Source organism: Rhinolophus sinicus, linkage group LG04, assembly GCF_036562045.2.
Source record: "Rhinolophus sinicus isolate RSC01 linkage group LG04, ASM3656204v1, whole genome shotgun sequence".
Classification (NCBI taxonomy): domain Eukaryota; kingdom Metazoa; phylum Chordata; class Mammalia; order Chiroptera; family Rhinolophidae; genus Rhinolophus; species Rhinolophus sinicus.
The window spans coordinates 83,958,381-83,979,019 of record NC_133754.1 but is presented as its reverse complement, the minus strand read 5'-3'; the positions used below and the strand labels follow the sequence as shown (position 1 = coordinate 83,979,019).

Below are 20,639 nucleotides of genomic sequence, written 5' to 3'. Positions count from 1 at the left end.
GAAAGGTCATTCTTCAAACATACAACACTCATGACCTCTGAGGATGCTTCTGGAATAGCGGATCATATGGACAATATAAGAGAGAAAAATTCTTCAGGCTGCAAAGGACCTGTAATTTACTTCCTAAAGCTTAATTATTCCACAGGTCTGGCATTAACAATACAGGTTAGTCTGGGGCAGTATATGGATTCATCCTCAAATTTTATTTTTAGGTTTCCTAAAACCTAAAGTTTCCCAATCAAAACCATAGGATTATTGTCAGCTTAAAACAATCAACACATTTCCTGTCTCTTTTTTTGTGTGTGGATAATTCTGATTAATTCTTACTTGAAAGTTCAAATATTCTCTGAGCCTCCTAGACACAGCTATAGCATCCATGTCCCATCTAAGCTTAAATGTCAAACTTGCACATACTTGGAAGAAAGGATAAAACAGTAGAACAGCATAAGCTAAACAGAGATGGCTTTATTGACAATGTAACATGGCTAAGTTTTTTAAACAACCATCACACAGAAAAGCCTACAAGCTCCAGAAGTCTGTCCATTTTGTTCTTTGGCTCCAATGCGAAGTCATGTCTGAAACATCTCACAATAAGTCAGAGACTCATGGTTCCAAGGTTTCCTATATGGCAACTAGATGATGGAGTCAGGGCTGCTGGGCTGGAAGGAAAGAGATGAAATTGTGGCCTTGAGAAGTGACCAAAACCAAATGTTTTGCAGTGAGCAACAGAGCTTCCAGAACTAGAAAGTAAAATTTTGATCCTTGTATTCAGTTAATAGGGACAGTTGACAGGACATTTCACTGTCATCACCGTTGACCAGATTTCATTATTTCTTTTCATTAAAAAAGGGCATGGCATTTCAGCATTTATTTGTTTTTTTTAAATGCCTATTTCTTACTAGTTCAGTCTTAAATTCCTTTTCATTTAAGATTAAGTTTCAGGAATCTAGTCCGTTTTCTATTGATTTTAAATTAAAAATGCTCTTGAAATCATTGGAGGCCTCTGAATCCAGACAACAAAAGAGGGCAAGAGAAGGTAGAGAAAACACACCCAGTTCTTATCTGCCTCAGCTCTAAAGGGACACGCTTCATTAAACTCACGCAATGTTATATGTTAATGATATCTCAATAAAACTTGGGGAGGGGAGATTGCAATCAAGATTAACAAAATGATTCAATAAATAAGTTTAATAAAATTAAGTCTATTCATAAAAAATAAATAAATAAAGTGACACACTGCATTCCCACCCTCATTCCATATGCTTGAAAATAATAATAATAGTCGTTGCCTGGTGACAACCCTACACCATGGAAGTTCAAACATAACTTTTGAAAGAACATCTAGCCATCCCTGTCACATTCCCCTCCACCCCTCCTCTTTCTGTCACATCACCCAGATCCCTTTATAGCTTGCATCACAATCTAAAGATAAGTGTAGTGCAAGGCTAGGCTGAGCCACAGGCACTCCCAGTTCTAGGAACTGAAACAACTTCAGTAAGATTCTCCTCTCCCCACTTCTTGCCTTTACTTACCTCTTTGTTGGCTTCCTTTTTAAGCAGGAATGGTCATGATGGCCATGAGAAACTTAGTTGCATCACCATTAGAACCTGTAATTGCAGAAGAAAATGGAGATAGTAAAATCACCTCTCATGAATTCCATAGCAATCCCTGAAAATAAATCTGATTGATCTTACTTGAGATGCATGCTCACCATTGAACAAATCATTATATCCAGGAGTAAAGGGTACTCTGGTCAGCTCCATCCCGAGGCAAAAGAGGTAAGGTCATGAGATTTGTTGCTCAACAGAACTTTGGGAAGGAAGAATTTCTAAAAGGAAAAGATGTTTGACATTCAAGGAAGTACCGATAATTATAACAGTTAGCTCTCTAAGAACTGGGTGTAAACAGACACGGAACTTCAAAATTTGCTATTATTATTCCTTCTTGTTATTGTTAGTTTTCTTTTAGTCACAATAACACATATCTTCTCAAATATTTCTGGTGTTTTGCTTATAAGCAGAAAAGTATAGCTCTCCTCTTCTCTCATTATACTATAATAGTCTAGGTTAAAGACCATGCCACTCCTTTAAAAACAACTTTAAATGAGTAATGTGGCATTCCATTAAAATAAATTTCACTAGTGAATTCTACCAAACCTCAAAGAGGATCTAATACCAATCCTACTCAAACTCTTCCAAAAAATTGAAGAAGAGACAATACTCCCTAACTCATTTTATGAGGCAAACATTACCCTGATACCAAACCTGGAAAGGATAACACAAAAAAAGAAAACTATAGACCAATATCTCTGATAAACACAGATGCAAAAATCCTAAATAAAATTCTAGCAAAGCGAATGCAACAATGCATTAAAAAGATTATTCATCACGACCAAGTGGGGTCATCCCAGAGGCACAAGGATGGTTCAACATATGCAAATCCCTCAATGTGATACATCATGTAAACAAAATAAAGGAGAAAAAAAATATGATTACATTAATTGATGCAGGAAAAGCATTTGACAAGACACTACATCCATTTATGATTAAAACTCTTAATAAAATAGGTATAGAAGGAAAATACCTTAACATAATAAAGGCCATATTTGACAAACCCTCAGCTAATATCATAATTAAGGGTGAGAAACTGAAGCCCTTTGCTCTACGTTCAGGAACACAACAGGGCTGTCCCCTATCACCTCTGCTTTTCAACATAGTGTTGGAAGTCTTTGCCAGAGCAATCAGGCAAGAGAAAGAAATAAAAGGCATCCAAATTGGGAATGAAGAAGTTAAATTGTCACTCTTTGCAGATGACATGATGCTATATATGTATAGAAAACCCTAAAGACTCCACCAAAAAGCTATTAGAAACAATAAATGAATACATTAAAGTTGCTGGCTACAAAATCAACGTACAAAAGTCCATTGCATTCCTATGTATTAACAATGAAATCTCAGAAAAAGAAATAATAATAATAATAAATGTCTCTTGCAATTGCAACAAAAGTAATAAAATACCTAGGAATAAACTTAACCAAGGATGTGAAAGACCTATATGCTGAAAACTATAAGACATTTTTAAAAGAAATTGAAGAAGACACAAAGAAATGGAAAGACATTCTGTGCTCATGGATTGGAAGAATCAACATAGTTAAAATGGCCATATTACCCAAAGCAATATACAGATTCAATGCAGTCCCCATCAAAATCCCAATGGCATTTTTTAAAGAAATAGAACAAAAAGTAATCAGATTTGTATGGAACCACAAAAGACCCCGAATAGCCAAAGGAATCCTAAGAAGAAAGAACAATGCTGGAGTTATCACACTCCCTGACTTTAGCTTGTACTACAGGGCAACAATAATCAAAACAGCATGGTATTGGCAGAAAAACAGACACATAGACCAATGGAATATAATTGAAAACCCACAAATAAAACCACATAAATATGGGCAGATAATTTTTGACAAAGAAGCAAAAAACATACAATGGAGAAAAGACAGCCTCTTCAGTAAATGGTGCTGTCAGAATTGGAAAGCCACGTGCAAAGGACTGAAACTGGACTGCTATCTGTCAACATGTGCCAAAATTAATTCAAAATGGATCAAAGACTTAAGTATATAAGACCTGAAACAATAAACTGCATAAAAGAAAACATGGGTACTAAACTTATGGACCTTGGGTTCAAAGAGCATTTTATGAATTTGACTCCAAAGGCAAGGGAAGCAAAAGCTAAAATAAATGAATGGGACTATATCCAACTTAAAAGCTTCTGCACAGCAAAAAAAAAAAAAAAAACCACCGACAAAACAAAGAGGCAACCAACTGAATGGTTGAAGATTTTTGCAAACAGTGCCTCCGATAAGGGGCTAATATCCAAAATACACGAGGAACTCATACAACTCAACAAAAAAACAAACAACCCAATTGAAAAATGGGCCGTGGACCTGAAGAGACATTTCTCCAAAGAGGACATACAAATGGCAAATAGACATATGAAAAAATGCTCAACATCACTAATCATCAGAGAAATGCAAATAAAAACTACAATGAGGTATGTTCAACATCACCCCAGTTAGAATGGCTATCATCCACAAGACAAAGAGTAACAAGTGTTGGAGAGGCTGTGGAGAAAAAGGAACCCTCATACACTGTTGGTGGGAATGCAGACTGATACAGCTGCTATGGAAGGCAGTGTGGAGGTTCCTCAAACAATTACAAATAGAATTACCGTATGACCCAGCAATCCCTCTCCTGGATATCTATGCAAAAAATCTGAGAACATTTATCCATAAAGACAAGTGTGCTCCAATGTTCATTGTAGCTTTATTTATGGTGGCTAAGACATGGAAACAACCAAAATATACTTCGATAGATGAATGGATAAAGAAGTTGTGGTATATATAAACAATGGAATGCTATTTGTCAATAAGAAAAGATGAAATAGTACCATTTGTGACAACATAGATGGATCTTGAGATTATACTGCTAAGCGAAATAAGTCAGACAGAAAAAGTAGAGAACCATATGATTTCACTGATATGTGGTGCACAAAACTGAAAACAAGAAAAGAACAACAAATGAAAGAACAAAAGCTCATAGACATAGACAATAGTTTAGGGGTTACCAGAGGGTAAGCGGGGAAGGGGTCTCTAGGAGAGGGCAAACGGGGTCTAATATATGGTGATGGAAAGAGAACTGACTCTGAGTGGTGGACACAATGTGAGATATAAATAATGTATTACAGAATCGTACACCTGAAATCTGTGCAATTTTACTAACAATTATCATCCCAATAAACTTTAATTTAAAAAAAATTCAATGATTGTGTTGATAAGAAATCCCTTAAAATACTTGGAAAATGATGATAGATTTTATTTTCTTTCATTTTGCAGGAATGGTGTTGTTTTGAGGTCTTTTACAGGGTCTTGTCAGATGTGAGCATTTTGTGCAATAGTGTCCGCAAATTTCTTAAGATACTAAAAAGGTGAGAACTATAGAGTGTTCATAGGTGGCAAACCTCTGATTTTTTTCAAATCTTTACCATTTGTATAATGCCTAGGTTGAAGCACTGACTCATTCATTTAGTCCAGACAAAATATTGTTATTAATATTATTAATGTGAAATATTAGCACCTATAATCTGCCACAGACACTAGGCTAGGCATTAGGAATATAGCCATGGACTTTAACTTAACGATATGTACAAAGACCTTTCTTCCAAACAAGGTCATCATCACAGGTTCCAGGGATTAAGATGTGGACATACCTTTTTGAGGTCTACCATTCAGCCTACTACAGCGGGTTAGTCTCCCTCAAGTTAGCCAACATTAAAGCTGAGGCCTAAAGGATGAGTCAGTATCAGGGGAGTTGAGGTTGGGAGTGTTCCAGACTCGGAACAGCATGTTCAAAGCCTAGAGGCAAAATCATGGTGCAATCAAGGAAGTGAAAAAAGGCCCTTTTTGGCCCCAGCTCAAAAAGAGCCCTGGAAGAATAAAATAGGAGAAACAAGTCTGGAGCCAAATTGTGTGTAAGCCACATGAAGGAGTTTTAAGTTTATCTTTGGGCAATGGGAAGTCAGTGAATGTTGTAAGAGGAGAGATACAATCAAATATGCACTTTTGGAAGCTCTCTGGCTGGTATATGGAAAGTTGATTAGGTAAAACTAGAGCAGAAGCAGAGGACCAATGAGAAAGTTACTACCATAGTCCAAGAGAAAGAAAGATAATGTTGAGATAACAACAGAAAGAAATAGACCCAATGTGTATTTAAGGTAGAACTGGCAGAACATTCTGATGGATTGGACGTGAGGAGGGGAAGGAGAGTGAGGTTTCTGGAATGACATTTAGGTTCCTGAGTGTTATGGGTTGAATTGTCTATCCCCAGATTCATATGTTGAAGTCCTAGCCTCTAGTACCTCAGAATATGAACTTAGTTGGACATAAGGTCTTTACAGCATTTCTTAAGTTAAAATGAGTTCATGAGGGTGAGCTCTAATCCAATATGACTGGTGTCCATAAAAAGGGGAAACGTAGAGACAGACACACACATGGAGAACATCATGTGAAGATGAAGGCAGACATCAGGCTGATGACTTACACACCAAGGAATGCCAAAGATTGCCGGAAATCAGGGGAGAAACATGGAACAGATTCTCCCTCACAGCCTCAGAAGGAAGCAGCCCTACTGGCACCTTGATCTTGGAATTGTAGCCTCCAGGACTGTGAGACAATAAATTTGTACTGCTTCCACCACTCAGTTTATAGTACTTTGTTAAACAGCCTAAAAAACCTCATACCCTGAGACACTGGATGGTGTCAGCTATTGAGTTCTAGAGCACTGGAGAAAGAGCCAGCCAGTGAAGAATGATATTCTTAACTTACCAGCTGAGGTAATTTTCCAGCCACACATCAAAAACTTGTCTTTGTTTTTACATCTGAAATTGAGATCATATAAAACTTAAAGCAAAATCAGTTTCCAAAAGCTCAAGGAGCTGATCATTTGAACTACATAAAATTTGTGTTGTTACTTCAATACAGATTAGAGGCAAAGTTTTAAAAAGAAAAACCACCATCTTCTCATGACCTTCTACCCCTAAACAGTGACATACTTCTAGTTCCAGTTCCTTATTTAAAGGAGGAGGTTTATTAAATATCCTGATATTCTGCACTTCAAATGGGATACTGATAATTCTGAATCATTTGAATTTGTTTTAACCCATGTAGAGTTTCAAATAAGTGCGATGTGTGGTTACTACAAAATATTTATTTATACAAAGCAGCATTACTAAACCTGTTTACATCAAGAGGAGGACAGCAGTGTCTAGCTCAGTGCCTGTCATAGAGTAGAAACTCAATAGCTATGTATTGAATGAATAAATGAATGATATAGTCATCAAATATTAACATTGTCAATTATGTTAAAGATTATATAGACTAGTAGTTTTCAGAAATTTTTGAGCTGTAGGACTTCTTGTTCAAAGACATCTTACATGAAACTCAATATATAAAACTAATTACACAGTACAATCCTGGTTGCAGCGTTGTTAGAGACTTGCTGCCTTGGCCCCTCCCAACTTACCTCCATCAGGATTGAGGTAGTCATAGGGCTCCGAGAGAGACGGTTTTGAGAAGTAATGATTGGAGTTCTAGTTAAGCATGGAAGATTGTCTCTTAATTTGAATTTCCTCCTGAAACCCCATTAACAGAAGAGCAAAGAACTTTTTTAAAAGTTACATTTCACAAAAGCAAAGGGAAAGGTAAGTGCACAGATTTCAGCAAATTTTTGGCATGCAGAAAGCCAATGAAGGAGTGGTACATAACCTAGTAGAAGGGAGAAAGCTCCGAGCTAAGTATTGATGAAAATGTACCAATTTAATGACAGAACCCAGAAAGGCCCAAGACTGGAAGTCCTATTGCCACGGAAGGTTGGGATGAAAAATGGGATTTGTTGAAGTTAGTGGACAGAGCCAGAGTCTCCAAGTATGCTGTTCCATCCATAGCCAGGTGACCATATCTCTGTAGGAGACAGAGGGTTTCCCCAGAAAACATTAATAAGACAATATGGAGACTCCAGGATTCCAGGTACAGCTAGAAAGAGAGAGAAAAATATCTGAATGATGACACCCCTAAACTCTGTCCCTTTCTTGGGCTCAGAATGTCAGCAGCTAGGCTGAATAGCTCAGTTTACCAGGCAAAAGATTAAAAATTCAGCTCTTGAGAAACTGACCTGCTACATGCTGACATTTAAAGGTTCCCCAACTAAAAGGCTTATTCCCTGCCCAGTCACTTTATGGAAACTTCCATTAAAAATTATGCAAGAAAAAATTATACAAGAAAATTTCTCAAACTGAAGGATTCAGGTCTCTAGTTTGAAAGGGCTCTTCAAATACTCAGCCAAAAATCTCTAACTGTTTTGAAAAAAGAACTACATAAAGACTCATTAATTAGACATTTTAGAACACGAAAAATAAATAAAAAAATCTAAAAGCTTTTAGAGATTAAAAAAAAAAAAAGAAAAAGGAAAAAAAAAAAAACGAAAACAAAACAAAGTCAAATAAAACCAAGGGCCAAAGGAGAAATGCTTTCAAATCAGGAGGAAAAAAAATTAATTTAAATTCCAATACCCAGCCAAAAATAAATCAACTGTAAAGGTAGAATAAAGACATTTCAAATGACTAAAGATGAGTTTTAAATTTAATAATGCGATTAGCCTAGAAAACAATAGTTCAGCCATACTGCATTCCCCTCAGGCTCTGCTTTCCTCCCCAGCTCCAGGCCCAGCCACATCCTTCCTAACTCCTGGACTGGGCTGTTCTCCCTTCAACTCCCAAGGCTAAATGGCTGCAAGAAACCAGATTGCCCTGGAGGACCTATGGCCACTGGAGGCTAAAAGCCAGCAAAATAGTCAAAGTTGGCAAGAAGGAAAGAAAAGAGATCTTGAAAAGATACTTTTAATTGGGAGATTCAAAACAGCTAGAGACTACTTATTGACTCAGTTCCAGAGTGTTGTGGTTTCTAGTTACAAACTTCAAATAAGTATGGTTTTACTGTATTTTGTTAGAATTTAAAATAATATAATATCAAATTTCATGGGATGATGATGATGATGATGATGATTATAGATTTTTAAAAGAAAGAAAGTAAAAGAAAAACAACACACACAAGGTGGTGAATCCAGGTCTTCTATAGCAGTTGATGAAAATACCAAGAAACTTGTGATTATATTATGATTTATGCTTACTTTTTAAAATATATAACATATAATTTTCAATAAACTCTCGAAGAAGAGGACAAAACTCCTTTGGGACACACAAAAAGCATAAATTGGGAATCTTATGTAATAATCAGAGGGATTGAGTCTATTTCTTTTCAAACCAGGGTTAACGCCTGCTAGATATATGAGCTGCACACAGAGACAAAGCTGTGGTGGAAATTTTGCAATTGAAATTGTATTCCTACAACACCAAATGCTGGTGAAGATGTGGAGCAACAGGAACTCTCATTCACTGATGGTGGGAATGCAAAATGGCACAGACACTTTGGAAAACAGTTTGGTGGTTTCCTAAAAAACTAAAGATACTCTTACCATATGATCCAACAGCTGTGCTCCAAAGAAGTAGAAAACTACGTCTATGCAAAAACCTGTACACACATGTTCATAGCAGCTTTATTCATAATTGCCAAAACTTGGAAGCAATCAAGATGCCCGTCAGGGAGTGAATGGATAAATAAACTGTGGTACATCCAGACAATGGAATATTATTCAACACTAAAAAGCTATCAAGCCATGAAAAGACATGGAAGAACTTTAAATGTATATTGCTAAGTAGATGAAGCCAATTTAAAAAGGCTACATACTGTATGATTTGAACTATATGACATTCTGGAAAAAGTGAAACTATAGAGACAGTAAGAAGATCAGTGATTGCCAGGGGTTGTAGAAGTTGGGGAGAAAGGGCTGTAAATAGGTGGAGCACAGATGATTTTTAGGGCAGTGAAACTGCTCTGTCTGATACTAGAATGGTGGGTACATGTCATTATACATTTATCAAAACCCATAGAATGTGTACCACCAAGCGTGAACCCAAAGGTAAAGGATGGATTTGAGGCAATTATGCTGTGTCAGTGCACGTTCACCATTGCAATAAATGTGTCCTCTGGTGAGGGATGATGACAGTGGGGAGGCTATGCACGTGGAGGGATAAGGGCCAGATGGGAAATTGTTGTACCTTCCTCTCAATTTTGCTGTAAACTTCAAAGTGCTAAAAAAAAAAAAAAAAAAAAAAAAAAAAGGGAAAGTCTCAAAAAAATTGTGTTCTTTTGCCTTGATACTGTAATCTTTATTAAAAGACAATTATTCCAGGAAATAGTAGTGGATTAAACTGAGGCTTGCTGTGATTGAGCTTTAGACTCTTTGGAAAAGCAGGATTGTATGGGGGAAAGGACCACAAGGCCAGAAATTGAGTGCAACATGGAGACACATCAGAGGCAAATGGCTCAGGCATTACAGCTGGCCTCAAAGCCATCTGCATGTTGATTGTTTATTCATTCAATAGATATTAATTACATGCCTAGAATGTTCCAGGTACTGTTTGAGGCTCTTAGGACATTAGTAAGTCAAACAAATAAAGTTCCCTATCTTCACAGAGCTTACTCTTCAGTGGGAAGAGATAGAAAATAATAAATACATAAAATTAAATCATATAGTGTTGTAAAAGGTGATAAGTTGCTATTAAAAAACAAAAAAAGCAGAGCTAGGTCAGGGAATTAGGAATGCCAAGGAGGTAAGGGCAGGTTTAAGTTTTAAATATGGTGTGTGGTTTGCTTTTTCAAATAGGCAACTCAGTTAAGAGTCCACTGGGTATGTAATCAGATCCCAAGTTTAAAAATCATGAAGTTCATCTGTGACAACTGCCAGACACTGAAAAGTCACATAACACATGGGTTTAGAGGTAGTGAAGGTGTTTATTATCCTCTGTGGATATTTATAAATATTCAAATAAAATCACATTATCTCCTTTATTGTTTCATGAAGGCAAGGGACATGCTGAGTTTTACAATCGAATGCAAAAGAGAATATGTGTACTTGAAAGATGATACACTTTTACCTCCTCTTCATCTGTAGACCTCCATAGGTATAAATCACCTTAATTTATTAGATGTTTCTTTCATCAAAGTCTGAAAATGTTTAAATATTTGAATAAAAATACTTTCAAAAGATAATGATTATTATAAGTATTGGGAGTGTTGTGATCTGCTTTACAATGAAAGAGTAAAATGCCAGAGAAAGTGCTACCTCAGTATGCTCTCCCTTTCTGATAGAAGGTAGGCCCTGAATCACCACGTTCTGTTCTCTGTCTTTAGCAACCAGGAATTTGAAAAACTACTACTTGGTAATTGAAGCTCGTTGACAATTGCAAGGGAGAAATAGTCGTGAAAAATCACACATAAGAGCAATATTTTCAGTCAAAATTATTTTGTGCTGGATTGATAAAACTGCCTTGAGTTTGGTTCTTGTTGCTTTGAGCCTCTAAATCACTCCTTCATTAAGCATTTCTTAACAAAACCTGTGTGCTGGGACTGGAAAAGAAAGAAGTGGTCAAGAAGTTAACAATCTGCTCTCTCTCTCTCTCTCTCTCTCTCTCTCTCTCTCTCTCTCTCTCTTCCCCCTTTCCCTCTGTCCCTCCCTCCCTCCCTCCATTACTATGTAGCCCCAGGTGTACTGTGTAATTTCCAGGTCTTGTAAGTAATAAACTTGTATCTTAAATACAAGTTAAAAAAATAAATAAATAAAACAAAACAAAACAAAAAAACGTTGACAATCTGACCAATGTAATTACTGAATAAAACTGAACAACTATCAGAATAAAGCCTTGTGAAGCAAGATTCCTTATCTTGAGTATATGTGGCAGATGTTTTAGGCACAAGTTACCTGGGTAACAGATGGTGTTCTGCTTTAAACGTCTTCAGTTTGAGGTAGCTTTGAGAAATCTATGGCGAATATTTCTTACTGGGGGAAGGGTTTGCTGTCCTAAATCTAATCACCATTCCTGATGGGCAGAAATAGCCTTTGTGTGTTGAGTCAACTAGATCTTTCCTCTGCCGGCTCCCAGGGTGCAGGCAACATGATCCAGGATCAACCAATAGGATGATGAATCCTGCATGTGATAACTAGGATGGCACCCAGGTAGAATCAGTTCATCCCACATGGGACACAGTCATAGTAGTGGAGGCAGCAGTTTCTACAAAGGTAGCCTGTCAGCAAACCCATACTTTTCCTTTAGTGGGACTTGTCTGTAATTCTAGCCATGTAAACTCCTGGAGATGTTCTGTGCTGGTCTTAAGTCTGTCTCCCAGCCTGTCTCAATTCTCCCAGCCTTACTAGCAATTCTAAAGCTCACGGGTAGCCTATAATACATTTACTTTCTGTTCATGTTTCCTTCTCCAAGCAAGATATTTGACTGATAATTTCCATATGAAACTTGAAAGATTAACCTTTTAATCTTACAAAAGGGGAAAGGTCATCTCAGAGAGGTTGTGACTCTCCCTGGGTTGCTCAGCAACATGGTGTTCTTAATACCATGGCTCAAATATCAGAAAAGATTATTGAAAATAGTGCATGGAACAAAGAAATTGATTTAGGGCAAGATTTGGAGTTTAATCTTTAGGATTGAAGAAAGTCACCATTTGAGAGCACACAGTGGGACCAAAGGAGAGAGGTAAGAACTGAGCCTTAGAAACATTTACTTTAAGAAGTAATTGAAGATGAGTCCACATTAAGGCAGAATGAGAGGAGGCTGATAACATAGTAAGAGAAGGAACAGAAATTAGGATCATTGAAACCAAAGCATGAGAAAGTGATTACAAGACAATAATTGATCAACAATAGACTACCAGTGATTCTGGTCACCAATTACAATGCGTGGAGGGTTTTCCCCATACCAAGCGATTCTCTGACACCACATGGGTGTCCTAAAATTCAACTCAATTCTAACACTATCTACCTGGAGATAGCATCAGATCCCACAGGTTAACTAATGGCTCAATCCTACCAGACTGTCCCCATTTCAGAAGCCAATGGCAAGTTCAAGTTGTTACTTGGGCTTCCGACTATCTGACTATACTCATAAATCAAAGTTTACAAATGACCCTCTCCTTGTGTTTGATTAATTTGCTAGAGCAGCTCATGGAACTCAGAGAAACATTTTACTTACTAGATTATCAGTTGATTATACAAGGATATAACTCAGGAATAGTTGGATGAGATACATAGAACAAGGTATGTGGGAAAGGGTGCAGAGATTCCATGCTTTCTGAGTAGGCCACTCTCCCAGTACCTCCATGTGTTCACCAACCCAGAAGGTCTCTGAATCCATCCTTTTGGGTTTTTATGGAGACTTCATTACATAGGCATAATTGATAAAATCATTGGCCATTGGTGGTTGAACTCAATCTCCAGCCCCTCTCCCCTAGGCAGAGGTCAAGGGAATAGACATGAAAGTTTGAACACACTAATCACAGGGTTGGCTCAAGTGACAATCTTTAATTGCAGTCCAAAAATCACCTCATTAACATAAAAAAGGACACCTTTATTGCTCTCATCACTGAGGAAATTGCAAGCGTTTTAGGAGCCTGTGCCAGAAATGGAGATGAAGCTCAAATATGTATTTCTTATTATAAATCACAATATCACAACTGCAAATTGAGAAGAAAACATTAATTTTATAATTATGAGTTCATTTATAAATTAAGATAACTTTAAAATAGATGCCTTCAAAGAGACAATAAAGCCAAAGCCAACTTGCAAAGGGTAATGAGCGAGGATAATGAGTTAACGCTTGTTTTAGATAGAACGTTTTACATGAAGAGAAAGGCAGAAATGAGATTGTACGTTGAGCATCAGAGGAGTAAGGGAGAGATTTTTTATATAGGACAAGTGACTTGAACACCAAAGAGAAGGAACTAATTGAAAAAGAGGTAAGACATAAGGGTAAGGATTGAGACATTGTTTCTGCTGACTCACCCTCAGCATCTTGTGAGGAGCCAGGATGATTATTTAATAAATTTAGTTCATGAACTGTTAAATTTCCGAATATTTGAATATTTGAGTTTATACCTGCTTTCTCTTTAGACCATCAGTGGCTGGGTGAAGAGTCTTCCTGTTTGGGTCCATGTAGTTATGGCCATAGTATTTTCTGTATTTGGCTCAATTGTTATCATTTGTTTGTATTGTGTGCTATCACACAATAAGAACTAGATGTAACAGGCACAGATATATTCATCCCCATCAGGCCTGTGCTGCTCTATGAAAGCAACTACCTTGGTAAGTCAAGTCAGAGAAGGTTATCTGCCTTGGACACCTGGCTGCTTCATGCGCATATGTGGAGTTTGGATGCGTTTTGAGTGATTGACACTATTGCTTTCACATTTCACACTGGTCTCGCGCATGGTAAAAACTTAGCAGCCTCACCTCTCATCCTTAGGTAATCTCTCTGGAGAAAGTGTGGTGATGTTGAGTATCTGGAAGGCAAGACTTCTGTTGTTCCTCCCGCTGGTGTGTGCTTTGATGGGCACATAGCATCCAATTCTGGGACACTCTGGCCTAAGTCGGTATAGATATTGATAAAACTCCTTTCCCATCTGTCTTCTGGCTGTATCTTATATTTAATAGGCTTTGGAGACTGATGAGGTTGAATTCTTAACCAGTCTGCAAATTATTAGCTCAAACTATTAGTCTCAAAAAGATTCTCCCCTTATTAGCTTAGTGGTCTTAGACAAGTTGCTTTACTTCTCAGAGACTCAGTCTCATCTATAAAATAATCGCATAGACACCAGGGGCTGTTGGGATGATAAAATCAGATGTGCAAAGTGCTGAGCCCAATGCCTGGCACTCAGTAAGCTCAAGAAATTGAGGATCGTTTTTCACCTTCTCTGAACTTCTAGCTGATTTTCCCCCCTAAAACAATAACTACAGAGTAGTTGCATTCATGTTGGTGATGGGAAACAAAACCCTAGCTAGTAAACTTCAGTTTAATTCATATCCCTTAGCATTCTGATACTAAACACTACATGACCTTGTTAATATTAAATCTGAAAGTTTTATTGAAAATATTTAGATATTAGTTCTAATATTTTTGCTCAAAAATAAACCAAACTCTTGTCAGATTCCTAGGTAGTCAAACAATGTTGGTTTATGGTTGCTTAGGCTTTGTCATATTAGCAGACAGAATTTATCTTTTGCTTCCTGTAAGGTTACAAACCTCAGTGGCAACTCTACCTCTGTTATCTCTCTCTCTGTCTCTATATTTTTATCTATATCTATGTGCCTTTGAAGAGTCTCGTCGCTTCAATGATTGTTGTGTATCCTCTGCCTGAATCTTCCATACAAATAATGTAGTATGCCATTGAAATGTGCAGAAAATGTCCATTTGGAAGCTTTCATTTGTGAATCTTTTATGTCAAAATAGTATGTAAAGAACAGTTTTAGTATTATAATAGAAAAAAATCTTGGAATCATATCTGATTCATCTTTTTGTCACTCCCAAAAGGCTATCTGCCTGAAAATCTTGTGAGATATTCCTTCAAAAGATATTTAAAAGCCAATAATAAATATCTTCTTAACAGGTCACCATTTTCTTTGTCTCTTTATAGACTATTCTCACAGCAGCCAGAGTAATATGGAAAAACCTAAGTCACCTCGCTGTTCAAAAACGTTGAATGATTTCACTTCTGAGTATATACCTAAAAGAATTGAAAGCAGGGAACCCGGATATATACTTGTACAGCAATGTTCACAGCAGTAGTAGCCACAATAACCCAAAGCTGGAAGCAATCCGAATCTCCACCCATGGATGAATGGATAAATAAAATATGATATGTATGTTCAGTGGGCTATTAGCAATAAAAAGGAAGGAAGTTCTGACACATGCTACAACATAGATGAACCTTGAAGACTTGAGAAAATGAAGACATTACACTAAATGAAATAAGCCAATCACAAAAGGACAAATATTATGGAATCATAATTTCACTTATATGAGGTACATGGAATAGGCAAATTCATAGAAACAGAAAGTAGAATGGTGGTTGCCAGGGGCTGGGAGTAGAAAGGAATAAGGAATTATTGTTTTGTGGGTATAAAATTTCAGTTGGGGGAGATGAAAAATTTCTGGAGATGGATGGTGGTAATGATTGCACAGCCACGTTAATCTACATAATGCCACTGAACTGTATACTTAAAAAGGAGGAAGTAAGAAATTTTATGTTATGTCTATTTTACCACAATTTTAAAAAAAGAAAACTCTGCCACCCATCTCAGAATGGAAACCTAAATTCTTATGTTGACTTAAAGACTCTATGTGATCTGTTTGCTCATCCACCCTCAGATCTTTGCCTTTCCTGTCACCCTTGCTCACTCCACTCCAACCACAGCGACCTCCTTGTTATCCTCAAGCACCCAGGGCATGGTGCCTCCACAGGTATTCCTGTTCACACCCCCCCCCAGGACACCGGGCCCCCAGACTCCACAGTGCTCACCTCTTTCTCCATCACATCTCTGCTTAGATGCAGCTTCTCAGTGAGGCTTTCCTGACCATTCTGTTTTTAATGAAAACACATTTCTCCCAGCAACCCCCTGTTCCCTTTCTTGTTTTGATTTTTTTCTGTATAACTTATTAGCATTTAATATGCTGTATAATTTATGTATTTATTTCCTTCTCCTAGTCTAACCTAAGTTTCACGAGGGAGTGATTTTCTATTTTGTCCACATTAGCTTCCCCAGTGCTTAGAATAATAGCTGCCTCCTGGTAGTCACCCCATAAATATTTATTGATAAATAACTGAAATTTGAGGACTCATAAGACAAGATAAAAGGTGGAAAAATTCATTCAAAAGATCACTTTAAAATCCAAAGTGTTTACACTCATCAATTAAATATTTTACAGAAAATCCCTTTGAGATGAATCATAGACTAGGAGTCAAATCATTTAATCTTTAATCTTTAATTTGTCCTGATTAATACTTGGCTCTTATATTTTTGATTCCTAATACTTCATGATACTTTTTTATTTCCAAAATATCTTGCAATCATTTACATGCATATTTAACTTAACAAACATTTACTAAGGGCCTTCTATGTACTGGACAACATTTATCCAATTTGATTCAGCATCACTGCTGTCACAGCTCTGTAAATCAGCCAGTAAATGCTTTTGTTTTTTATGCATATGTACTCTTCCAAATTTAAATAGAAGCAAATTTTTGTCAGCTGGAAGGATAAAGTGGAGATTCAGATTATTTTTCCTCCCATAACCATTATTCCTTCTCTCTATGCTACCTCAGCTTTAGCTACTCCAAACTAATGGCATTTCCCCATCTGGAGAAACCAGAATCACATTACAGAGATGCAGACCCCACAAGAATCTATCTCGCCCCTCTTCCTGCTCCTGGCTGGAAGTGACTTTACACCATTATGCTAAAAAGGGATATATCTTATTCTAGGGTTAGTCTTCCCTGAATGTATACTTCTGCCATAATTTTATAAAAATAAATCTTGTATTACATTATAACTCTCGCTTTATAGACGAAGAAACTAAGGTAGATGATTTAACTAAGTTTCCTAATCAAGTTTATTGTAGAGTCAGGATTAAAATTCACAGGAAGCTAAAATTATTCAACTTCTGAGTAGTTTTCTGAAGCTCACTCATTTTTATCAGTACGTAATTTATTTTCTGAGGTAAATAACGTTATTTTCCACACAAAAAAGTCTTTTGGAGTAAACATATATACCTTTTGACTGTGAGTGACTCCGTTTTGAACCCTCTCTTAAAACTGGTTAATTTTTAAATGTAATAATACAGTTTTCAGAGATGCAGTTAAAATCTATTATAACTAATTCTACGGGATGTTTTAGTTAATGGCTTGAAGTGGAAGTTTGCTATAGTGATTATTAAATTCAGGTATCAAATTCTTAAGCAGCAAAAAGACAAGAGAAAACAAGGCTGGTGTGTGATTATTCTGAAATAAACTAACAAAAAAACAAATGGCAAAGTCAGAGATGTGCTATTAATAATAGTTACCATTTACTGAACATCTAAAATGTATCAGACTCTACTAAGCTCTTTCCATTCATTTATTCTCCCCCTTTCTCTTTCAAAGTCCTGCAACTTTGATTTATTGGAAATTCCTACTTTTGATTAGTTTGGGTAAATAATAAGGGGATTAAACTGTTTCGGTTGATACAGTATTTTTATTTAGTGATGAGAATAATAAAGTGGGAAAGAGTAAGAAAATATGTTAAGTTCCAGTTTATCTCCAACATCTGAAGATTGAGTAAAAGGTCCTATTTTGCCATGTGTTTCCCAGATAGCTCTAAGCACTTTTTTTTAAAAAAAGTCAATGTTGGTAAACCAAGATCCTATTCCCATTTAACAGGATTCTAACTGGGGAGGAACAAAGAGTCTTAGAACAGTCAAATACTGGAGATGCTGTCAGCTCACTCTCCAGGGTGCTCTCTTCCTCAGTTACTTAGTTGGTACGGAAAGAAATAATAAGGAGAACAACGTGGGCTGACAACTATCTTTCCAAGCCTTATGCTGTGCAATGGAAATGCTCATTGTTTATTTATATGTGAGGTTTTAAGGAGCAGTACAATTCACTTTTGTTCAGTGCTTTCCAATGGAACCTTTTAGCTACTAACATCCATTTTATTATCAATAACAGATGGGCCTTGCAAACAGATTTTTCAAAACTCACTAGTCCACATATAGACACCAGTCGTGTCCCAACGAAAGCAGGTTTGTTGGCTTTTTAACCTACAAGCCTGCATTCTTGATTCAAAGTCTTAATAGTCTAGCATCACAACCAGAAAGAATAATCACACCAGTTGTTAATTAAATCTAAGACAGTGATAAGGAGATGGTCACATTAATCATGTATAAAGAGATTAAAAATAGCTCCCAAAAATAGGCTGCTGAAATTCATATCACAGCATAGGATGTTGAACATTTTAAAGTTCTCACTACCCACTTACCAGCAAACAAAGGCTGAAATCAGCTGAACGAGGGGAAAATTCTCTGATCTGGAACAGAATGATAATGAGAAACATGAGCTGTTATGCTGCCAGACCCAAGGTCACTGTAAGTCAGTTATTTCATGGGGTCTTGCCAATAGTATGTGTTTATAATTAAGTACAAATCCAGCTATGTCAAGGTTACGATATTTAGTTGAAGAGAATGTTTCAAACACCAAAAGAACTAAATATTTTTAACCGCAGGATCAAAAGGAGGTGCCTTTTGCTCCTTATTGTATGCAAGTCAGGATCTGAAATATTTGGGGCAGAAGAACCTGACAGAAGGCAAAATTCCTCTTTAATGCACAACACTCTCTAGGACAAGTGTAAATTATAGAATTTCAGAATAGGGAGGGACTTTGGAGGTCATCTGTTTCAACCCCCTCATATTCCAAAAGAGAAAACTGAGGTCTGGGCATGGTAACTTTCACAAGGTCATGGTCAGACTGGAATCTAGGCCTCCTGACTTCCCACTCTTTCTCTTTGCTGGGAAGATGCCTTCCCTTGTGGAGAGTGCAGCGTCCCCTTCCTAGGCTCTAGCAGACGGCTAGCTCAATGCCATGGCACGCACAAGTCATACACAAATAATGTCGATGTCTTTGCCAATATGGGGTGTCAACCTTCTTGGATACTATAAACATTGGAGCCCACTTAAGAAATGATAAACCCTGAATAGTTGAAAAAAGTCTATGACATTCGTTAGAGTTTTTTTCTGCATCAGTCCAGCAAGTAACTCAAAGACTTCCTGTCTCCACATTAAATTGTTTCTCTTCTTAGTGTATCCCTCCTAAAGATTTGATCAGACAATAAATGTATATTGAGTAGTCCTTCCTACTGAAGTACTTATATTTTTCTTTGCATGTATTATCTTCATAACCTTCTGCTTAAGTTTTTAGAGGGATTGACAAGTGTCTTTGTTATGCCAAAGTTTTTGTGGTTGTACAATGTATGGGAATCTTCCCTAAGATTTCTGCCTACAGACAGCTCAGTTTTATAACAACAAAAAAATGGAGCTAGTTATTTAGGGTTAAGATATGTTTATTCATTTCAAATTTAATTTGAAACTTTATTCACCAACTCTACCATTTTCTATCACGATTTCTCATTATGCAAACTATTACATCTAATGTTTATCCTTTAATCTAGGCTCAGCAGTAAGCTTACTTGGTAGGTTGATACTGGAGGAAAAGTAAACACAATACATTTTTATAAATGAATTTTAAAGTTATGTAACTACTGCCTGATGAAATTCACTCTGGCTCCCCAATTCACTCAGTTTTAATTAAAAATATGAAAAAAAGTTCTCTTTCTCCTTTCTTTATTCTTTTGTCTTTTCCTTCCTTTCTTGGAAAATATGTCTCATCACCAGGCACTCTACTAGTTGTGGAGCTAAAGAGTAATAATTCATGGTCTCTGTCCTCAAGAGGCCTTGGTCCAGTGAGAGCACAAAATTTGTTAATGGACAAACTCTTTCCTTAAAAGTATCCTTTTCATACTTCTGTTGCTGCTGTGAAGATGGGGTGAAAAAAATCACATACAAAACAAGACATTCAAGTCAAAGAATCCCTACGCAAAACACTTTAAGATTTATACTTTAGATTAGTACTTTAATCTTCTATAATTTTCTAAGTGTAACAATCTTCCTTAAGCCATGTGGCCAGTTTGTTTTTCTTGGAGCTTGGGTAACAGTCACCACGCATTCTGGAGGTGGCCTATGGGGCTTAGTAGACATGAATTTCAGGAAACCTGCCCACTGACTGGGTTCCTGTAACAATTCAAAGAGCTGGTAATACCAAGCGTTCCATCTTGAAAATCAAACGCCCTCATGAAGATATGCTAGTAAAATCAGCTCTAATTAGGCTGATCACTGTCCGCAACGTATTAGTTTTCTAATACTGCTATAAAAAAGTTACCACAAATTTAGTAGCTTAAAATAACACGAATCTGCTTCCTTATGTTCAGGAGATTAGAAGTCCAAAATCAGTTTCACTGGGCTAAAGTCTAGGTGTCCACAGGGCTGGTTCTGTCTCAAGGGTTTAGGGGAAAATCCTCCTTGCCTTTCGAGCTTCT

The 20,639-nt window shown here is 36.9% G+C and overlaps 1 long non-coding RNA gene across 2 annotated transcripts; it reads right to left on the bottom strand.

The window, feature by feature from the left end:
* Positions 1 to 450: 450 nt before the first annotated feature.
* Positions 451 to 16,144, bottom strand: LOC109456908 (uncharacterized). Of its 2 annotated transcripts, XR_002138931.2 has the most exons (4): positions 16,037 to 16,101; positions 6,383 to 6,435; positions 1,712 to 1,828; positions 451 to 1,607 (listed from the first exon to the last, which is right to left on the bottom strand). It is a non-coding gene; the product is annotated as an uncharacterized LOC109456908 (long non-coding RNA). The 2 variants fall into 2 exon arrangements; XR_002138930.2 differs by lacking the exon at positions 6,383 to 6,435 and having other exon boundaries at positions 16,037 to 16,144.
* Between the last annotated feature and the right edge of the window lie 4,495 nt (positions 16,145 to 20,639).